Source organism: Saccopteryx leptura, chromosome 2, assembly GCF_036850995.1.
Source record: "Saccopteryx leptura isolate mSacLep1 chromosome 2, mSacLep1_pri_phased_curated, whole genome shotgun sequence".
NCBI lineage: Eukaryota > Metazoa > Chordata > Mammalia > Chiroptera > Emballonuridae > Saccopteryx > Saccopteryx leptura.
In genome coordinates, this window is record NC_089504.1 from 51,369,481 (window position 1) to 51,392,052 (window position 22,572).

The 22,572-nt window shown below is 40.8% G+C and overlaps 1 protein-coding gene across 4 annotated transcripts in view; it reads right to left on the reverse strand.

Annotated features, from left to right (window-relative positions):
* GCNT1 (glucosaminyl (N-acetyl) transferase 1) overlaps nucleotides 1–22,572 on the reverse strand; it is a 39,213-nt gene that overhangs the window by 14,538 nt on the left and 2,103 nt on the right. The window lies entirely within an intron of this gene.

Consider the following 22,572-nt stretch of genomic DNA (forward strand, 5'->3'; position numbering starts at 1 on the left):
GAAAGAAAGAAAGAAAATACCAGGGAGAGTATCAGTTAACTATTTCTATACCATCAACCACATAACACAACTTATTTCTTACTACTTTTCGTTAGTTGAGGAAATACTTCTGTTTTCACTTGGGCTCACCTAAGCAGCTGCATTCAGCTGGTCCTCCTGTCTGCGTTGCAGGGTTCCAGAGGGCTCATTCACATCTGCACATGGTACTGGATGTCACCTGGGGTGCCTCCCTTCCTCCAGCGTACTAGGCAACTCTTTTACATGACATTCCAAGAAAACAAACACAGCAGCTCCAAAACCTTGTAAGGCCTAAGCTCATGTACATCACCCCTGTCAAACTCTATTAGTAAGAAAAAGCTACCAAGCCAGCCACTATTCAAAAGGAAATAAAAAAGTTCTACTTCTATATGGGAAAAGAAGCAAAATCATATTGTAAAGGACCATCTATACTATGATGGGAGCAATTTGTACCCATTAAATATTCTATTACATGGAGAAATTAAGATCAAGCAAAGAGCTGGAAATTTCAACAAATCTTATTATTATCTGCAGAGACATAAGAGAAACCATTATAGCCATGAAAACATCACTAAGCTATGAAAAAGGAACAGAGAACAAAAATGAGCTTTTAGAGATTAAAAATATGATAGCTGAAATGAAAAAAACTCAATTGAGCCCTGGCCGGATAGAGCATTGTCCCAGAGCACCAAGGGTCCTGGTTTGAACCCCAATGTCACTGGTTCCAGCCCCAGTCAGAGCACATATAAGAAGCAATCACTGGCACAAGAGTAAAAAGTTGAAAATGGTTACCCATTGGGTTATGCTCTTCAATTCAGAAGTCACTAATCAGCCTGACCAGGCAGTGGACCAGTGGATAGAGCATCAGCTGGGACGTGGAGGACTCAGCTCGAAACCCTGAGGTCACCAGCTTGGGCATGGGCTCATCTGGCTTGAGTGAGGGAGGGCTCACTAGTGGGAGAAAGGGGTCACTGAATCGGCTGGAGCCCCCCCTAGTCAAGGCACACATGACAAAGCAGTGAGTGAACAACTAAGGTGCCACAAAGAAGAATTGATGCTTCTCATCTCTTTCCTTTCCTGTCTTTCTGTCTCTGTCTCTCTTTCGCTTAAAAAAAAAAAATAAGAAGAAGAAGGAGAAGCCACTTGTGGCTACTGAACACTGGAAATGTAGCTAGCCTGACTCAGAAAATGAATTTTTAATTTTCATTTTAATTAAATTTTAAAAATTAAAGCAGTATAAATGTCTTTATATTAAACATAATTTTATTCTTTTGATAGGACTCCACTGTACTTTGATGGCTGTATTATGTTACATTACTCCTGTTGCATCAAAGCACATTTATTGGACACAGCCTCATTAATAATTTTTTATACTTTTTACATAGTAAAATGATAAAAATTTGCGTATACTGGATTAAATATTAAAATTAATTTTGTATGTTTCTTAACACCCTGTGCCAATTTTAAGATAGATGAAATTAAGTAAAACTAGGTTTCATCAGCGTGGTCACATGCAAAAGAAAACAAGGGGGTATGTGGTTCTCTATGCCTGAATTAATGGCATGAAAAGTCCTATAGGATTTTTTTTATTTACTCATTGCATTACTTTGGGACAAAATGTCAAATAATTAACTCCTGTATTTCATTCATTACTGAGAATAGTACTCATTTTTCTCTGTTCCAGTGGTTTTCCTTCCCTGGAGGGACAACCAGAGACACAGGTAGCTGATGGCCAGGTAAAGGAACTGAACCCTAACCTTTCTGCTCATAGACTTGGCAGGAAAAATGAAATACAAAACACACCCCAGGCTATGCCACAGGGAAGAAGGCTGTCGGTCCATCCAGGGGAAAAGAAAGGACCAAGAAGGCTTCCTCAATTACTTTTGACCTGAGTCTTTTGAAAAGGGTAGGACTTAGCTACTAGGAAACAGGCAAGAAATGCATTCCCTACTTGCCGCGCTTGCTTAGGAAGGGCAAGCCTAAAGCAAAGGAAAGCGAGACTGTGATGTGCAATAATGAGTAAGAGATAATACAGGTGATGTTTGCCACTCATGTTCCCTAACCCTAAAGATCTCTTTTCCTATTGTATTATGGCACTAAGTCTGCTTCTCAGTATGATGAACCACAGTGGTGAATAGATATCTAAGAACTGTGGAAACAAGGACAAGATTTCAGAAAAAGAATCAGAAAACTGATGATAAAATGACACCCCGCCTCCAAATGATTAAAACGCTCAACTGTAATAGAGGTCATCTGAGAAAGCCGGGAGGCGGTAGAAGGGCTCTGTGCAGAAGCAACAGCGGCGGTGGCCTGGCTGCAGGGCCAACTCTGTCCTTCCCTGGAATGGCTCCTCATTCATAAAATGAGCTTTGCTTAGTAATAATGAAAATGCACAGACTCCATCCTCAGAAAGAGGAAATTGGGAAAAACCAAATCTCCTTTGCAAATGTAAACAGTAAGTGCACAGAGAGCATGTACACGAGACTGGGATTTGTTGCTTGTCCTCTGAATGCCTTTTCCTTGCCCACCCCTTACACACACACACACACACAAACACACTATGTTTGAGACTGAAGATCAATGTTCTTTCTTCATTCTTTCTTTAAAGTCAGTCTTCATGAAAACGAGACTAAGAGACATGGACAAGAGTGTGGTGGTTACCAGGGGTGGGGGGAGGGAGGACGCGGGAAGGAAGGAGGGAGAGGGGAAGGGGGAGGGGAAGGGGCACAAAGAAAACTAGATAGAGGGTGATGGAGGACAATCTGACTCTGAGCGATGGGTATGCAACATAATTGAATGACAAGATAATCTGGACATGTTTTCTTTGAATATATGTACCCTGATTTATTGATGTCACCCCATTAACATTAATAAAAATTTATTTAAAAAAATAAAATAAATAAAGTCAGTCTTACTTTAAATACTTAATGATTGTTTGAAATGGTGAAAGAAGACCCAATAACTGGTCTGAGGTACCTGTTTTCCCTAGAACCTAGAGCTAATGCATCAATGGGATCAGAAAAGAAAAGGGGAAATGGGATGGAGGCACCAGCAGGGCCAGACACGAAGCATGAGAACAAACTTGCAGACAGCCTCTCCTCCCCAGGACCGGCTCTTCTCCCTGGGAAGTCTGTGCCCCCGGCCACCCGAGTGGGGCCGGGGGCTGACGAAGCGGGGCTTGAGGGAAACGCTGGCTCCAGCTCAGGGCTCAGATGGAAAGGAGGAGAGGCAGGGCTAGCGCAGCTGGACTCAGACGGGACTCTATGGCTACGTGTCCTGAAAACTTAGTATTTGCTTAAAACTTAATATTAAAATTTGCTTAAAACTTAATATTAAAATTTGCTTAAAACTTAATATTTGCCTAAAACAGCAAAAAAGGTCACACTAATCCCACTACTATCAGCAGCACCAAAGCTTTCTCAAGATCCTTCATCCAACTTCTCTTTTAAATTTATTAGAAATATATACAGATTTACCCATACACATCTATACAGTCCCTTGAAAGTCAAAGAATGCCATAATTACACTGAAATATCAGAATTAAGTATATGGTATACACATGCAATGGATTCTTATTCAGCCTTAAAAAGGAATAAAATTCTGTTACATGCTACAACATGGATAACTGAAGGCAATGTGCCAGATGAAATAAGGCAATCACAAAAACACAAATTATATATTGTATGACTCTATTTATATGAGGTACCTAGAGTAATCAAATCCATAGAAATGGAAAGTATAATAGAGGTTACCAGCAGCTGGGGAAGGAGAAATTGTTTAATGGATACAAGAATTTTTGTTTAGGATAATAAGTTCCGGAAATAGATAGTGGTGAAAGTTGCACAACATTGTGAATATTTTTAGTGCCACTAAATTTTCCCTGACTCCATCAGAGAGAGAGTTCTAGCCTCAAGGGTTATTTTTTTTAACCTCTTCTTATGATTTAAAAAAAGATTTAGCCCTGGTTGGATGAATTCGTTGGTTAGAGCATTGTCCCAAAGCATAGAAGTTGCCAGTTTGATACCGTCAGGGCACAAACAAGAAAAGCTCAATGTTCCTGTCTCTCTCTCTCTCTCTCTCTCTCTCTCTCTCCTTTTCTCACTGAAATTAATCAATAAAATTTTTAAAAAAGAAAACATTAAAAAAAAAAGGCTGTAGCTGGCTTACAATTTTGCTGGACACCTTCAGAGATGGTGAGTACAGTTAGACAAACAATGTTACTTAGAAGCGGTTTTTAAAATTAAATTTAAGAGAAGACAGATATTAAAATAAACATATTAGGAAAGTACAGGGAGATATGATCCCAGGTTGTCTGAAAAAAAAAGGGGGGGGGGACCTTTTCCAGTTTAGTGTCATAAAAGTTTGTAGCTAAACAGCAATGATCATCTGTCTGGTTCCCTCTGTAAGACCAGCAAGTTTCCTCCTGCCTATGTGGCTTTATTCCACGTTATCCCGTTTTCTTAAAATATGAGTAATGGCTAATCTAATTTTGGAATGGGAAAAACCCTGTCTTCTAAGGCAGTGGAGTTCATTTGCAGAGGCTGACTTTGATAGACTTGAACAGAAATTTATCTATATATGCACATACACAAAACATATATATTATATATATTTAAGGAATCTTCAACCTCATTACCACTACAGGCCAAAAATGACTATAAAGATATCATTGTTGCCTGACCCGTGGTGGCGCAGCAGATAGAGTGTCAACCTGGAACACTGAGGTGGCTGGTTCGAAACCCTGGGCTTGCCTGGTCAAGGCACATACGGGAGTTGATGCTTCCTGCTCCTCCCCCCCACCTTCTCTTTTCCTCTCTCTTTTCTCTAAAATGAATAAAATATAATCTTTAAAAAATAAATGAAAAGATCTCATTGTTCACTTCAAAATCCCAGACTGAGGAGTAATAAACCTTTTTTCTTTCCTTTATATAAAATTTTAATCTAATGCTTTGAAGTTTACAATACAGAATAGAGCACCTTAGTTTTATGAAAACAAAATCTGACATATGAAAGGTAATTTAAAATTCATTTTGTTATTTATTTATTTATTTATTTATTTATTTTCTAAGTAAGAGGAGGTGAGATAGTGAGACGGACTCCAGACTCTGACTGGGATCCACCCGGCAACCCTGTCTGGGGCTGATGCTCAAACAGAGTTATTTTTAGCAACTGAGGCTGATTCACTCAGAGTCAGACCAACCAGCTATCCTCAGCACCCAGGGCCTATGCTCAAAGCAATCGAGCCATTGGCTGCTGGCGGGGAAGAGAGAGAGCAGGGAGAGAGGGAAGGGGAAAAAAGCAGATGATTACTTTTCTTTTTCTTTCTTTCTTTTTTTTTTTTTATTAAGTGAGAGGAGGGGAGGCAGAGACAGACTCTCGCATGTACCCTGACCAGGATCCACCTGGCAAGCCTCCTATCAGGCGATGTTCTGCCCATCTGGGGCTACTGCTTTGTTGCTTGGCAATTGAGCTATTTTAGCACCTGAGGCCAAGGCCATGGAGCCATCCTCAGTACCCAGGGTCAACTTGCTCAAACCAGTTGACCTATGGCTGTGGCTAGGAAAGAGAGAGAGAAGAGAGAGAGAGAGAGAGAAGGCGGAGGGGTAGAAAAACAGATGGTCACTTCTCCTGTGTGTCCTGACGGAAAATCGAACCTGGGATTTCCACATACTGGGCCAACACTCTACTGCTGAGCCAACTGGCCAAGGTCAAATGCTTTGCATTGTGTATTTTTCCATTCTATCTCTCTTTTTTTTATTTTTAAGATTTTATTCATTTTAGAGAGAGGAGAGAGAAGAGGAAGGGAGAAGCAGGAAGCATCAACTCCCATATGTGCCTTGACTAGGCATGCCCAGGGTTTTGAACCAGTGACCTCAGTAGTCTAGACTGACATTTTATTCACAGCACCACCACAGGTCAGGCTGTTTTTCTTGTGTGTCCTAACTGGGAATCAAACCCGGGACGTCCATATGCCAGGCCAATGCTGTATCCATTGAGCCAGCTGGCCAGGGCCTGTTCACTCTTTATTTTAAAGATAAGGACACTAGGGCTCAGAGGTTACATGGTTGGCAAGGTTACAAGTCAAGGACAAGTCTTTAGCAGAGACATAACAATGGCCCTGGTTCTGTCCCACCTGCTTGTCATGCAGCCCACCGGTCCTAGTTTTTCTGAACAATCTCAATTTTAAATACTCTAGACTTAGGAGGTCTCAGAAATTCTAATTCCAAAACACTATATTCCCTCTTTTTTTGCATAGAAAGTTCTTAAATTTTTAGGTCATACCACATGTCTAGATTTTTGCTTGCTATTAGTGACTCTCAGAGAAAATATTCTCATTTCATATGAAAAAATATAAGGCTAAAAATTACCAAGAAACAGAAGAGCTCTTTTTGCTTGACTTCCTTCAACTTGTTAAAATCCAGCTCAAACTCTTGTATGTGGTCCCTTTCCTGAACCACAATAATTACCCCTTCTTTGAAACCCAACATGATTTACTATTGGAAGCCACCCAGCAAACCAGAGTGTGAAGTCAAACAGAAGTGAGTATAGTTGACCCTTGAACAATGCAGGGGTTAAGGCCACGTAATTAAAAATTCATGCATAACTTCTGACTCCCCCAAGAACTACTAATTGCCTATTGTTGACTAGAAAACTTACAGATAACATAAGTAGTCGATGAATACAAATTTTGTGTGGTATATGTATTATATACTGCATTCTTATAATAAAGAAAGCTAGAGAAAAGGAGAGGTTGTTAAAAACATAAGGAAGAGAAAATACATTCACAGTACTATATTTATTGAAAAAAATCTACATATAAGTGGACCCAGACAGTTCAAACCCATGTTGTTTAAGGGTCAACAGTATAAATCCTAACTATGCCACATCCTAATGTATGGCTTCAGCAAACTAACTAACCTCTCTCAGCCTTAGTTTCTCCATTCAAAAAACAGACCTCAGAAAACCCTTCTCATTTGATTGGTAGTGAGTAAGCCTGACCTGTGGTGACGCAGTGGATAAAGGGTCAACCTGGAAATGCTGAGGTCGCCGGTTCGAAACCTTGGGCTTGCCTGGTCAAGGCACATATGGGAATTGATGCTTCCTGCTCCTCCCCCCTTCTCTATCTCTCTCCTCTCTCTCTCCCTCTCTCTCTCCTTTCTAAAATGGAATTTAAAAAATTAAAAAAAAAAAAAAGAAACCTATCAAGCCCCTAGCAGAGTGATTGGTACACAGTAGTTGCTCAATGTGTAGGAGTTATCACCATCATCTCTAATTTTCACAAAGCCACCTCTGTGAACAAACTCATGTGTGTGCTTGGTGAGCTCCCAATAATGGGGGGTCTAGTTTTAGACTTTAACCCTCCGCCCTCTACTTATACTGTTTTCTGGGCCCAGCACAGACATATTCAATAGGTAAGGAATTTTAAAAAAAGTCCAAATATTTCAAAATCCACTCCTTTCCTCCCCCAAAACGTAGGGAAGCTTTTTTGTTAAATGTGCCTTCTGGCTTATAGTCTTTTCCAGATAAGGAAACTAAAGTACAGTACTTAAATGTGCCAAATTACAATGTGTCAGGGACTGTACCATGAATTCAAAGCACTCTGTGTTGGGTTTTAGAGAACATCTATAAAGGAACCCAAAGTGACTGGCCTCATACTGGGTGGCTCTCATCCTGTCTTCATAATTGATCTGAACGTTAAACCGTTCTGCACGTTGTCTCCACACCTGTGCAGGAGAGCAGCTGAATTCAGCTAACTCTCAGTTAGGAGACTCACCTAACTCTTGAGTGACAAAGCATTTTGCTACTACTCAGCAGAGGGGTGATGGACAGGACAGGGGCGGCTGAGTGCCGCCTGGGCTATGTGTCAGGAGAGTGGAGGATGACAGGGAAGTCCTGCTGCAAGACAAAATCCTGATCAGATTGTGTTTCCACAATCTGTGATGGGGTTCACAATAGGCCTCCCCAAGATGGGCCACTTTGGTATGTGAATTATTTTATGCTGAAGGCAGTGGAGATGTCACAGGTTCCTGAGAAACTTTTACCTCTCCCTTAAATAATTTAAATTAAGGGATTTGCTCATAATAAGAATTATCACCTGAAACAACATTTTATGTTGTTTGTCTATAGGGCTGGACAAATATCTAATTACTGAACATCTGCTCTTCCTCCTCTCTTAACGCTCTAAAGTTCCCTACCTCATCCTTAGCTCGGAACGCCATGTACACCTCATTTTCCCTCTCTGGCTCTGAACCTCTTATGTATGTGGGCTCTCAATCTCATGTATGTGGGTTTCCCATACATACATATATAATTAAATTTGTTCATTCTCTTGTCAATGTCTTCTATTTCCTTATTAAACCAGCAGGAAAAACCTGTAAGAGCTGAAGAACATTTCATCCTCTTCCACATCTGAGAACTTATTTTTTTTTCCATTGATAGACATTTGATGCACTGATACAATATGTGTTCATTACTACAATGGTGCTTCTTTCTTTTTTATAATTTGCTTAAAAGCTGATATTAAATTGATGGTGCTTTTTATAATCAAAGTTATTTCAGAATTAAGGAAATTGTTAATGTTGGTGGTTAGCAGGTACTTTGCCAAGCATTTTACATACATTTTCTCTTTAATTTGCACAACCCTGTAAGTGGGTACTTTTATTCTTACTTAGCAGTAAGGAAACTGAGGCTTTAGCTGCTCTGAACGTGGTCATTTGCTCCAGTTTACCAGCAGGAAAGAAGTGGGGTGGGGTTCCACCCAGAGCTGACTCCACAGGGGATAGAAGGCACAGAGCAGTCTCACTTTCTGGCCAAGAACAACACTGGATCCAGCTATTAACACCTTTGAATTATACCTCACTCTACCTCCTAACCTTTCCAAGAGCCTCAGAACCTTCCAAATCTTGCTGAGGGTAGAAATATGACAAACTCTCCTCCTGAAGACGTCAGCCCTGAGATACATCACAGCAACCTCTTCAGCCCTCAGAGACCCATTTGTGAACTGAGCTCTTCATGTTTGTTACCTTTAAGAAGCTTCACTTGAGTGGCCAACTGGATCATTTTTATTTTATCTAAATTACATTTAGGCATAGTTGTTGAATTTAAAATCATTGCCAGAGCCAAGAATCCAGGAATACTCTAGGTCACGACATGAAAAAAAGATTTCTTGAGATAAAACAGCATTTTGTGATGCATTTCAGTCTGTACAGAATAAAACAAAACAAGCTTCCAAATAAACTGTAAAATGTGCACCAGAAAAATTGGAGAAGCACACACCCAAAATTATTTAGTAATCATTTTCTTTTATTGGGGAGACAGGCACTTATTTAAACATTTTTGTACTGTTTGAACTTTTCATTTTCACTTCAGGGATTCTTTTTAATTGCAAATTGAGACAAAAATGCCCCCATGCTCCAACATAAGCTCCAGCTAAGTATGTTTGCAAAGCATTCAAGTAATTTCCACACAAACAAAGGCCATTTACAGCCTAGCCAGGTATACATCATTTCCATGTTCCCTTCTGACGCCTGTCCAGGGACACGACTGACTTAGATTTGTGCTCAGATGTAACGGCAGCTGGGGTTCAGTTTTCTATTTTGCTTTTTCCATTTAAAGTGTTGTCTTTTTTTTTTTTCTTGCCACAATTGGCTTGCGCCTCATGGTTGGATACGAAGGGTATTTCCAAATTATATTGTTATAAATATAAGCTATGAATGATTTTGCATATGCTCATAGCTTTGTGTTCTTTTGGCTTTTTAAAGGATTTCCTTGGAATTCCCATGAGAGAGAGATTTTTGGATCAAAACATATAAATTTCTAGGCTTTTGATTGCCTTCCAAATGAACTCCTCTTACTTATACTGCCACCAATGTTTGAGTACCATTTCCTCTACACTTCGTATATAATTATCTTAACTATGCACTACATATTCATATACGGTATAATTATTCTCATCAATATTGCAACTGTAGAATGGCAGGCACATCACTGAAGTTTCAGTCTGTGTTTTTTTATTACTAGTGGCTCAATATTTTCTTTTGGGTATGTTTACATGTAAGAGAAAGGTGAGTTTGGTAGCAATGACTTCAGCTCAGGAGCCAGACTGCCCAGGTCAAAGACTGGCACCATCATCCACAAACTCAGACCTGTCTACAAGCTTCAGCTTCCTTACTGGTTTAATTAATTAATTAACTAATTAATTGTAAGCAATTAGATTGGGATAGACATCATATACATCTTAGATTTTTATAAAGAAAAAGTGAGCCAACTTGTAACATGCTTACATGGTATTTGACACATAAGGAGCCCAAAGTAACACTGGTAATTTAGTCATTTTTATTATTTATGTTTTTTTTCTTGTCTGGACTTTGTTCAAATCTTTAATTCATGTCTAAATGTAACTTTTTCAGACTCCAAAATCAAACTGTATTTCAAGTTTACTAACAAATACCTGTATACATACAATTTAATTCCACACCAAGCATCTATTATTTAAAACAGAATCCTAGGTAATGCATCTCCCAAGTATCACGGAATTCACACAATCATTATTTGCTGGGCCTACTAGGGGAAATTATAGGCTTGGTCAGTACATTTAAAAATTATTTTTGGAACAATGCATCTATTGTAGAGCAGAAAGGAACTCTGGAGAGCATCTAGTCCTGCTAGAAATACTAGCTCTGTGGGCCGTTACTAGGTCACGGGGGTGTTCTGCAATACGATATTAAAAGAAATGTGGTCATAAAGAAGAAAAAGAGGATTCTGTACTTATGGGCCTCTTATTTCTTAGCCTTTAAGACAGTAATGCTCACTGTGAATAGTTAAACACAGGGACATGGTATTCAGCATTTCTCAAACTTATTTGATCAAGAAAATATTTTAGAGGGAGGAGCATTTTACCAGACTCTAAGGGGGAAAACTCCATCTGCACCCAAGTCCCTCTCTCCTCTTTAACTCATGAGGAAGCTAGGGCTCCTGAGGGTACAAGTGACTTTTCGAAGGGTCAACAGTAAGTGAAAGGCTGAGGTTAACCGGAGCCTGAAACTTCCCCTGTCAGAACATGTCCCTTCACACTGCATTGCATTGCCTCAGCTCAATTCTTATTTGGGGGTGGAAAGAGGAGGGTGTTGGGTGGGCCGCCCAAAGAACCCCAGATGAGAAATCTGACTTTCCTTTGTGGTCTGTGTTCATCAAACCAATCATTGCTTCCCTTTTTTTCACTCCCTCTTTTGAAATGGATGAAATTTCATAACAAACAAAAAAAAAGAAGAAAAAGAGAGAGAGAGAGAAAGAAATCTGTATGCATCAAACTAGACATCTAATGTATTTTTTTAATTTACATTTTTTTAACCCTTTCTTAAAAAATGGTATTACTGAGCGTGATCCATCCACCGTGTAAGGCTGACTTTCACTGTGTTCAAAAATCAAACCCACTAGCAAACACCGGTCCCTCTCCTCACGAGTCCAATTCGGTACAGAAGACAAGCCTCACAATCCTCAGAAATATCTATGATGCCAAACAAGGTGTTTACTTTCAAGACACTCACTTCAATCAGTACTTGTTTTTTAAAATCCTGTATTTTTACAGCCATACCTCCTACTTTCAGGGAATTTAAAAGGTCTTTGATAAAAGGCAATCAAAACAACACTGTTAGTTTGTCTATAATGTACTTTGTAAATACTTCAGCATCCCCAGTGAGATGTTCATCTGGGAAGGTTCAGAGCACCAAACGGGAACACATCCCTGGGACAGGCAACACTCCAGACGCAGCTCCTACTGGACGTGGGCCTCAGGCATTTTCACGGGAAATCAGAGGTTTTGTTTCATTAGCAGCAGGTATTCTAACCGGATCTTCCTAGGTCAGTTTAATGACTTTGATTAGCATAACAGATGTGAGAAAAGAGCGAAGGAAAATGAGATGGGGTGCTCCACCTATGTGGATGGGTTAGGGACATACCAGAGGCATATACTGGACTTATGTTAAAAGAACAAACAAGTTGGGCAAGTCCAATAGCCTGGGATGGTATCCTAGGTGTATATATGGGTCCAGTTGCTGATTCCGGACAATTTATGTTTATTTGACTCCAACCCAATGGTCGGCTGACTCCTGCTGTTGGAAGGATGACGTGTGTGCCTCAAGTGAACCTTTTACGGGAGATGCAGTCAGAGTTCCTAGGTAGAGCTGATCTGAGACTTACTTGCCCAGAGAACTATAGGCCTCACCAACCTGTTTACCAAAAAGATCTAACTGGCTTGGGCTGGTTCATGGACAATAGCACCGAGGATAGTGGATAAAAGACTGAGAAAGCAGATGGCCTATGTTTAAGTGACTTTTGGCATTTATATACCTATTCAGGAACGAAGGGCTGACCACATGATTTGTGGAACTTTCATGTTTAAAGTGGCTTGTTCAAAGGAAGTTTAATGTACACATTTCAAAAGAAACCACATGCGCGCACATACATAAACACACACACACAGAATAGTCATTACTTTTCAGAGATTGAGCACTTATTTTTAATCTAGTAGCAAGTTTATTTTCCACTGAATGAAGTATAGGGGTATATCATGTGGAAGAGGCAGTTTCAGATGAAAGATTACGAGGAAAGCCAAGTTCTCAAATTTTTATATCTATAATGTATCTATTGAGGGTATTTTGACTCAAAGTTTTTAATGATAAGCTTGCAAAATTTTTAGTACAAACACTAAAAGTTAATGATTTGAGGAAGTACCCTCAATATATGTATATATATATTTTTTTTAATTTTTATTTATTGGTTTTTAGAGAGAGAAGAAGGGAATGAGACAGAGAAAGTGAGGGAAATATTCACTGTTCCACCTATTCATGCCATCTTTGGTTGTTACTCATATGTGCCCTGCTAGAGCATATTTATTTAAATATTGTATGTACTACTATACATTTGTACTACTAATAAATTATGTGTATTATAAAACCAAAAGATGGGAAAAGAGGAATTAAACTTATTAGTTTCATCATTTATGGTATAAAACTTCTTGCTCACTAAAAATTGTTAATATTTATAACAAAGGCAGTATATTAAATATGTTTCATTATTTTTTAAAATTCTTCGTAGGTACTTTGAGCTATGGTGCTTTGGACTGCTTCCAAGCTCAGTGTATTCTAGCATTTCGTTTCAGTGGCTGGCTGCAGTGGCCGGGATACATAAGAGAAACAGTAGAGCACTATTCCTTCTACTCCCTAAATCTTGATACTTAGTTTTCAATCTATCTACCAATTATACAAAGTGTTTTGGTAAAATTCAGATGGTAAGTTTCAATCACTTGTACTTGCAAATTAGTCAGTAGGTGTTACATTTTTACAAATTTAACAAATAGATTCAAACCTCTGGGATACCCCTCACTTAAAAGATTTTAGGCCCTGGCCAGTTGGCTCAGTGGTAGAGCGTCGGCCTGGCATGCGGAAGTCCCAAGTTTGATTCCCGGCCAGGGCACACAGGAGAGGCGTCCATCTGCTTCTCCACCCCTCCCCCTCTCCTTCCTCTCTATCTCTCTCTTCCCCTCCACAGCTGAGGCTCCATTGGAGCAAAAGATGGCCCGGGCGCTGGGGATGGCTCCATGGCCTCTGCCCCAGGCACTAGAGTGGCTCTGGTTGCAACATTGCCCCCCCCCCCGGTGGGCGTGCCCGGTGGATCCCGGTAGGGTGCATGCAGGAGTCTGTCTGACTGCCTCCCGGTTTCCAACTTCAGAAAAATACAAAAAAAATAAAAATAAATAAAAAATTAATAGACCATTCTGTTCCCAATTTTTAAAGGTTTATTTTTTTGAGAGTTTTGATAAATCAAAAATGTACTGTATTTCTTTTTTCTTTTCTTCTTTTTTTTTAATTTAATTGACAGGAGGGGAGATAGACTCCTGCATATTCCTGTATGTACTCTGACGTGGGGTTGAACTGGCAACCTCTGCGCTTCTGGACAGCACGCCAACCAACCAACCTATCCAGCCTGGGCTCCTTGTGATTCTTTTCTCTTTTTTCTTCTTTTCCAAGCGAGAGGAGGGGAGATAGAGAGACAGACTCCCACATGTGTCCCAGCTAGGATCTACCCGGCAACCCCTGTCTGGAGCCGATGCTCTGCCCATCTGGGGCCAGTGCTCTCAACCGAGCTATTTTTAGCTCCTGAGGTGGAGGCTTCATGGAGCCAATCTCAGTGCCTGGGGCCCATGTGCTCAAATCAGTTGAGCCAGTGGCTGCAGGAGGGGAAGAGAGAGAAAGAGAGAGAAAGACTGGGGGATGGTGGATTTGAAGCAGATGATCACTTCTCCTATGTGCCCTGAACAGGAATCAGACCCAGGACATCCACACACTGGGTTCACGCTCTACCACTGAGCCAACCAGCAGGGGCCAAATGTACCATATTTCTTGGCAACATGTTCACAGTACTATGAAAACATTTCCATAAATTTCTTTTGAAAAGCTTTCTCGCTCTCATTGTGAGAATGTCACAGTGATCTTGGAGTGTGCCTTCTCTCCAAAGTATGTGACTATGTTAGGCATAGCAAACATTGAAAAAAGTAGCATATGGAAACCCTCTCTCCGTAGTAAAGACAGATGCTGATTGCTGTAAACTCAACCACTACTCTTGGGTAATGCCCACAAGAGAACCAAGGATGCTCTGAGTGGTACAAAAGATGGCTACACTCCCTCCCCAGAGCATTCCAAAGGACTGGGCTGTTGCCACCATCTGAAACAGCAATCCTCATGTCATGACATACATCCTAACGGGCAACTGTTGAACTTCAGCTCACCGGGCTGAAGGGGAAGGCTGAGAAAGAATCAACCTCTCAGCATACCTGAAACGTACTCAGGAATAAGTCTAAATATGCCAGGTGAGAGCTGCTCTTATTTAAAGCCTGTTTGTTTACAAAATTAAAATAACTCAATGATACCCTGTACCTTTTAAAGTGTAGTACTTCATAATATGTTTTACAGACAGTTGAGCATGGCTCCATCTGGCAAGAAGTTGCCACCTTCCTCTCCACCTCAGGAAATCATACTGACAGTAGAGGACACCGGACCAAGGAGGCACCACTAGCCTGTACTGGTTTCTTTCTTAAAGGCTTATTAAATTACAAGAAGAAGTTCTTATACTCTCTCTCTCAATATTCCAAAGGATTTTCATTCACACTCTGCTTTGGATATCAATATATTTGATTCACAAGGATCTCGTTCTCATTTTCTTTAAGATTTTATTTGTTGATTTTAGAGAGGGCAGGGGGAACAGGGAGTAGAAAGCATCAACTCATAGTATCTGCTTTCCATACGTGCCTTGACTCATAGTATCAGCTTTCCATACGTGCCTTGACTCATAGTATCTGCTTTCCATACGTGCCTTGACTCAGTATCTGCTTTCCATACGTGCCTTGACCAGGGAAGCCCAGGGTTTCCAACCAGCGACCTCAGCATTCTAGCTTGACGCTTTATCCACTGCACCACCACAGGTCAGGCTCAATCTCATTTTCATACGTAACTGGCAAATATAGTAAACTTCATGGAACAGGCTAGGACTCTATAGAGTGAAATGGCTTTAACTGGTCTCAGGGCCACACCCCAGGTCAGTGGTTTTTAACCTTAGCTGTACATTGAAACAACTGAGGAGCTTTCACAAAATACTAATACCAGAGTTCCCCTACTAGATTCACAAAATATTTATACTAATACCAGAGTTCCCCTACTAGATTCACAAAATACTAATACCAGAGTTCCCCTACTAGAGACATGATAGAACTGGTCTGGAGCTTGACTTGAATGGCAGAAATTTTAAGTCCTCTTAATGTATAGCCAATTAAGAGGCTCTACATTGAGAGCCTGGATTTGCACCTGTGTGGTGATGAGGGGGTTTGAAAATGCCCTTCCCTTCCAAAGGCCTCATCCCCTAGGGCAACGGTTCTCAACCTGTGGGTCGCCACCCCGGCGGGGTCGCCTAAAGCCATCGGAAAATACATAATGCATATCAGGCATTTACATTCCGAATCATAACTGTAGCAAAATTACAGTTATGAAGTAGCCACCAAAATTATTTTTTGGTTTGGGGTCACCGCAACATGAGGAACTGTAATGCGGGGTCACGGCATTAGAAAGGTTAAGAACCACTGCCCTAGGGACTCTGATGTACATCAGAGGAGTCAGCTCTCAGTTGAGCATTACTGCCTCCGTTAGTCTTCCAGTGCAAAGTCAAAGGCAGGAAATCACTAGAAACGAAGGTGAAAGGCTATTTCAGGTGTATAGAGCTGAGCTGCTTTTTCAACATGTCTGATACCAACTGGGGTGTCCAACCATCCAATTCAATTCTGTCACTACCCAGAGTTCGAACAGAGCCCACAGATTAAGGGATCTGTCACACAAGGCTGCTCCCTTCAGATGTCAACTGCAAATACCCACTACCACACCCTCACCTCCCCTGCAAATTAGAAAAATTTGCTAGCACAGCTAGGACTCCTAAAAACGCTTTACTTACTAATCATATCGGTTTATTAGAAAGGATACAATTCAGCAACAGGCAAATGGAAGAGCTACATAAGGCCAGGTGTGGAGGAAGGGGCACAGGCTCCCATGTCCGCTCACGGCACACCCCGCTCTCAGCCCTTGAGGTGTTCCTCAGCCCAGACTCTCCAAGTACGACTGTGCAGAGCTCTATAACCCCATCTCTAGGCCCACCCTTCCCTTTCCAGGGACCAGTGGATAGGTTGGTGGGTAGAGCTGACAGTTCCAACCCTCTAACCCAGGGGTCTCAAACTCGCGGCCCACGGGCCGCATGCGGCCCACCGAACAATTTTGTGCGGCCCGCAGACTAATCCACGAAGTTCAAAATACAAGTAGCCTAGGGGCCTACTTGTATTTTTCATTTCTCTAGCATCCTAGCTAGATATTAGCTTAGTTAACAGCAGTTGTGATGTGAACTACAGTTTCTGGTCATTTTGTGACACTGAGTAAACTGCATGTATGATTGTGCTTGTTGTACTGATTTTTTTTTGTTTTCAACTGCAGTGAGAAAAGTGTTGCGTAACAGTTGCCTTTTGTAGACCTAGTGCGGCCCGCCGAATGGCTGTGATCTTGCTCTGCGGCCCACATGCTGAGTTGAGTTTGAGACCCCTGCTCTAACCCAGTGACTAACTCTATCCTGAGGCAACCTAGTAACTCCATTCGCATAAACTCAGGTGTGAAAAGGGACTCCTTTATGAATAACAAAAAGATGTTTCTACCAGGCCTATCGCTCAGGAAATCCCAAGGGTCACAAGCTCTGTGTCAGGAACTTGAGACAAAGAGACAAGAGACAAGTCTAGCAGCAATCAGCACTGTTTGTCATACTTTCCAAGGCGCCCACCACAGTTTTGACACTAGAAAATGCTCGATAAATACTGGTTGATGAATATCTGAATTCACACACAAACACACCAAACTCAGCAGATGATTTTCTTTCCTCCTTCAGAGAAAAGAGAAATCCTTGAAATTCCAGTCCCCAAATCAAAGACATTTTTAACCATCCTTTCTCACCCTCTTTCCATCAAAGACCAATGCCCCCCCCCCCTAAGCTGGAATCCACCCACTGTCACCTTCTCTGAGACCTGAACTTATCATTTACTTCTCACTCCCTATGCTATAGCTTCCCCCTTTCTACCAGAAACATATTCAAGTCTCTCCCATCTCAAGTGGGGAAAAAAATTTCCTCCCTATCCTACATGCACATTTGACTTCTAAGCAGCCCTAACCAGCTTGTACATTGAAACAACTCGAGGAGCTTTCACAAAATACTAATACCAGAGTTCCCCTACTAGATTCACAAAATATTTATACTAATACCGAGTTCCCCTATAGATTCACAAAATATTTATACTAATACCGAGTTCCCCTACTAGATTCACAAAATACTAATATCAGAGTTCCCCTACTAGAGACATGATAGAACTGGTCTGGAGCTTGACCTGAATGACAGAAATTTTAAGTCCTCTTAATGTATAGCCAATTAACTTGAAGGGGAGGTGAGGGTGTGGTAGTGGGTATTTGCAGTTGACATCTGAAGGGAGCAGCCTTGTGTGACAGATCCCTTAATCTGTGGGCTCTGTTCGAACTCTGGGTAGTGACAGAATTGAATTGGATGGTTGGACATGCCAGTTGGTATCAGACATGTTGAAAAAGCAGCTCAGCTCTATACACCTGGAATAGCCTTTCACCTTCTTTTCTAGTGATTTCCTGCCTTTGACTTTGCATTGAGAGCCTGGATTTGCACCTGTGTGGAAATCTCCTCTGAACACAATGCTCTGACTCTCTGGGGCCAGCCCCTTTCTCTTTTCATCCAACACACTCTTTTTTTTTTCTTTCTTTTTTGAGGAAGGGAGAGAGGGAAGGAGAAAGAGAAAAGGGGGGGGGGAAAAAGAAGTATCAACTCGTTCTACTTATTTGTAATATTGATTGCTTCTCACATGTGCCCTGACTAGGGCTTGAACTGGGACCTTGGGATTGAACTAGTGACCTCAGCGCTCTGGGACAACGCTCTATGCACTGTGCCACTGGCCAGGGTGAATAATCTTTTTTTATACACATTATTTTTATGCAATAGCTCCCAAAGTATTTCCACCAGTTGCCTACTCCTTGATTCCACCTGGATGTCTCAGAAGCAAACACCTTCAAATGGAATTCTCTCCCTCCCCTACCTCTTGCCAACCTGCTCCTCCTTCAGTGTTCTCTAACACTATAAATGGTTTCAGCATTCTATCCCACCCAGTTATATATGCCAGAAACTTCTGAATCATCCTTGATACCTCCCTATCCCTCAACTCTAGCCAAATAACCACTACCTTCTTATTGAGTTTAATCATAAACTAAACTTTCCTCTGTCCTCGACAGATTCAGTATCACTACACCATCCCTGGGTGGCAGCAAAAGCCTTTGCACTAACTGCCCACGCCCCTTTCTCCCCTTCCCCAGGGTGGCCACAAAGTGGCTGGTCCAGGGGGCTGAAGCCTTTGGACTGGCCTAGCTGGGACAGAGCGGTATATCTTTTCTAACTAGTCCACCCAAAAAAGAAGCCCTTTTCTAGTTTGTACAAAGGCACTGTGCAAACAACAGTACAAATGGGACCTACCCCTCCAAACCTTTCTCCACACAACAATGATCATTTTAAAAATCCAACCCTAATCATCTCATCTCCCATTTAAAGCCCTTCAATGCGTTTCCACTACTTTTCTGTTAAAGTCCAAAATCCTGCAAGTGACCTAAAAGGCCTCATCCCAAACTACATTCCTGCCTTGGTCCCAACCCTTTCAGCCTAGAACTTCAAACCCTAATTCACCTATTTCCTACTCATTTTTCAGGCCTCGTTTTAAATCTATTTTCGTGGGGACCTACTCTGAGTAATCCCTTCCCCTAAACTAAATTAGGTCTCCAGGTTAGATGCTCTCTGGACATCCTGTGCTTTCCTGAGTTACCACCTACAGTGTGATACAGCCTGTGTTGACTATGCACTTGTTTCCTCCCCCCCTTGCCCACCCAGACACTAAACTAGATAGTTTATAAAGGTGGGGAACGTCCATCCTGTTCTCAGCTGACAGTGTGGAGCCTCTAAAAGGTGCATGGTGAATAGCTGTTCAATGAATACATAAATAAATAGGCCCCTCAGATACCCAAGATCCTTACAATCTGGCTATCTCTAACAAAAAAGAAAAGTTAATCATTGGAGTAATTTTTTAGTATATTTAGCACATTGATTACCAAATATATGTAGAACTCCTGATTGGAAGTATTAGTATAAACAAGGAATCAAAAACTCTGGGTGTTATGTGGCAACATTTCCTTCTTTGGATTTGCATTTGTTATCACAATCCTCTTCTGAGCGCTGGACGTTTTACCAGGGCCAGCTTCATAGTGGGCAACTTGTGCAGTCACACAGGAATCTGCGCTTTGCTTAACGTTTGCCTGTCTGTTGCCATTTTGAAATTCTTAATAAGTTTAAACAAGGGGTCCCCAAAATTATGTAACCTGTCCTGAGTCTTACAAATTAGTTTGATTTCTGGAAGGGACTCAGTGGATAGCTAATTCTAGCTAAGGATGTATCCCTTCTTTTTCTTTTGTTAAATTTTATTTATTGATTTCAGAGAGAGAAGAAGGGGGAGAGAGAGACACAGAAACATATATCTGTTTCTGTATGTGCCCTGACCTGTACTCTTTCCCTTTGTATCTCGGGATGACACTCTAGCCAACTGAGCTATTCCAGGGCTGTGTGTTCAGTCTCCCAAGCTTAACGTCTAAAAAAGGAGGAAAATACAGTGTGTCCGTAAAGTCATGGTGCACTTTTGACCGGTCACAGGAAAGCAACAAAAGATGATAAAAATGTGAAATCTGCACCAAATAAAAGGAAAACCCTCCCAGTTTCTGTAGGATGATGTGGCAGCATGTGCAGATGATGACGTAACACCGTGTATACAGTGGAGCAGCCCACGGCCATGCCAGTCCAGATGTGGACGGTACAGAGGAAAGTTCAGTGTGTTCTGTGGCTCACTAAATTCGAATCCGTGACCAAAGTGCAACATGAATATCGGCGCATTTATAACGAAGCGCCATCATATAGGAATAACATTACTCGGTGGGATAAGCAGTTGAAGGAAACCGGCAGTTTGGTGGAGAAAGCCCGTTCTGGTAGGCCATCAGTCAGTGACGAGTCTGTAGAGGCTATACGGGATAGCTACCTAAGGAGCCCTAAAAAATCTGTGCATGCGTGTGCTCGACAATTACACCTAAACAAGACTACAGTTCATAAGGTGTTAAAGAAATGCCTCAGTTTTATGGGGTACAAACTGCAGCAACAAATGGAGCCCACATCGAACTGCACTGAATAGGTATGAAACTGGGAGAGTTTTCCTTTTATTTGGTGAAGATTTCATATTTCTATCGTCTTTTGTTGCTTTCCTGTGACCAGTCAAAAGTGCACCATGACTTTATGGACACACTGTAGTTTTAGGATATTTTTTCCTTTGATATGTTTTGGGTCTATTTCATAAAGTTAGAATTTTCAGATTACAGAAATACATAATTGTCTTAGTTCCTGCTGTTAGGTAAAAAGCTTTTTAATTTTTAATAGGACTAAATCCTAGTCTGAACATGGTTTATACTGAGTCTCAGTATTAAAATTTTTGCTTAGAAATTTTTCTTTGGGGTTCTAAAATAAGAGATTGTGTCAGTTTCCCCAAATCAACAAGCATGGATCACTGATACTCAATCACCTTTAAAAAATGGGAAGATATGAAATATACTAAAAGAAAAATGAAAACTACTGTACAATTCCTTTTAGTTTCCACTATTTTAAACTTTAAAATTGAATAACTATATCAAAATTTCTTCAGAGAGCATGTCTGGCAGAACACCTGCAGCCATTCACCAGGAACACTGGCTTAGTCATCTTTATTGTAAAAATATTTTAGAATGTTAGAGGTTTGGTTAAACTTTACAAATAGCTTTTCTAGTCATTAGTAATTTAAGGTAATTATGTTTACTTAATGTTTAGTTCATAAAAGTCTACAGCATTTTAACTATTGGTTCATTTTTTTCTTTCCTTCAACTGGTTACTTTGTCTCCCAGGGAGACAATGTTTGGCAATGTCTGGAGACATTTTTGGTTGTTATAACTAGAGGGAGGGGACTACTGGCATCTAGTGGACCCAGAGACCAAATGGTTATCTGGCCAAATCTATTAAAAGTGCCAAAGTTGAGAAACTTTGGTCTAAACACGCACAAATAGGCAACAAAGAAATGTGACAACAATAGCCATGCCTCACACGGCCAAGCCAATGTGGTTAAGAATACAGGTCCCAGGAGAAACACGCCTGATTTACATGAACAGTCTTTGGGGAATACCTTTTTTTAAGGGAGGGACTATGCATTTGATATCCTAAACTAGAACCATGAATACCTTTTTCATTAGACTCAATATTAAAAACAGTGACACGATTCCTTGGGTGGCCAACTGAGGACTCAATGCAGCGGAAATAATGTGCATGTCACGAATCAAAAGAGATCATTTACAATAGTATTAATTTGTTTCCTACAACCTCATTTCATGATGTTTATTACTAGCACCATAGGTGAGAATTTTTTATTTGCCTAAGAACATAATTATCAGGTATAGCAATTTCTAAGACAGATTTGAAAATGGATGATGCATGAAATGGATTTGATTTGAATCCTTATGTTTAAAAAAAGAAAGCAGAGAAAGAAACAAGAGGAGCCAATATTTACATTAAATCAGGTTTTATATCCTTTCAAAAAAATAAAATTTTTTCAGCTATATTTTGGGGAAAAGACAAAAAGCTCTGGCCAAAGTGGGCCAGAATTCCTGCATGAGTGTGTGGAGGAAATGGCTGATACCCACCCAGACCTTATCAAGTCCTCTGGAGGTCAACGGGGACCAACCAAGTCCCACTCAGCTCTCTAGTGCATTACTTCAGTCCCCGTACATAGCAGACTTTGTAGATAATTAATAATACTCAGGGAAAACATTTTTCTTGGTGTTTAACAACTAAATTACA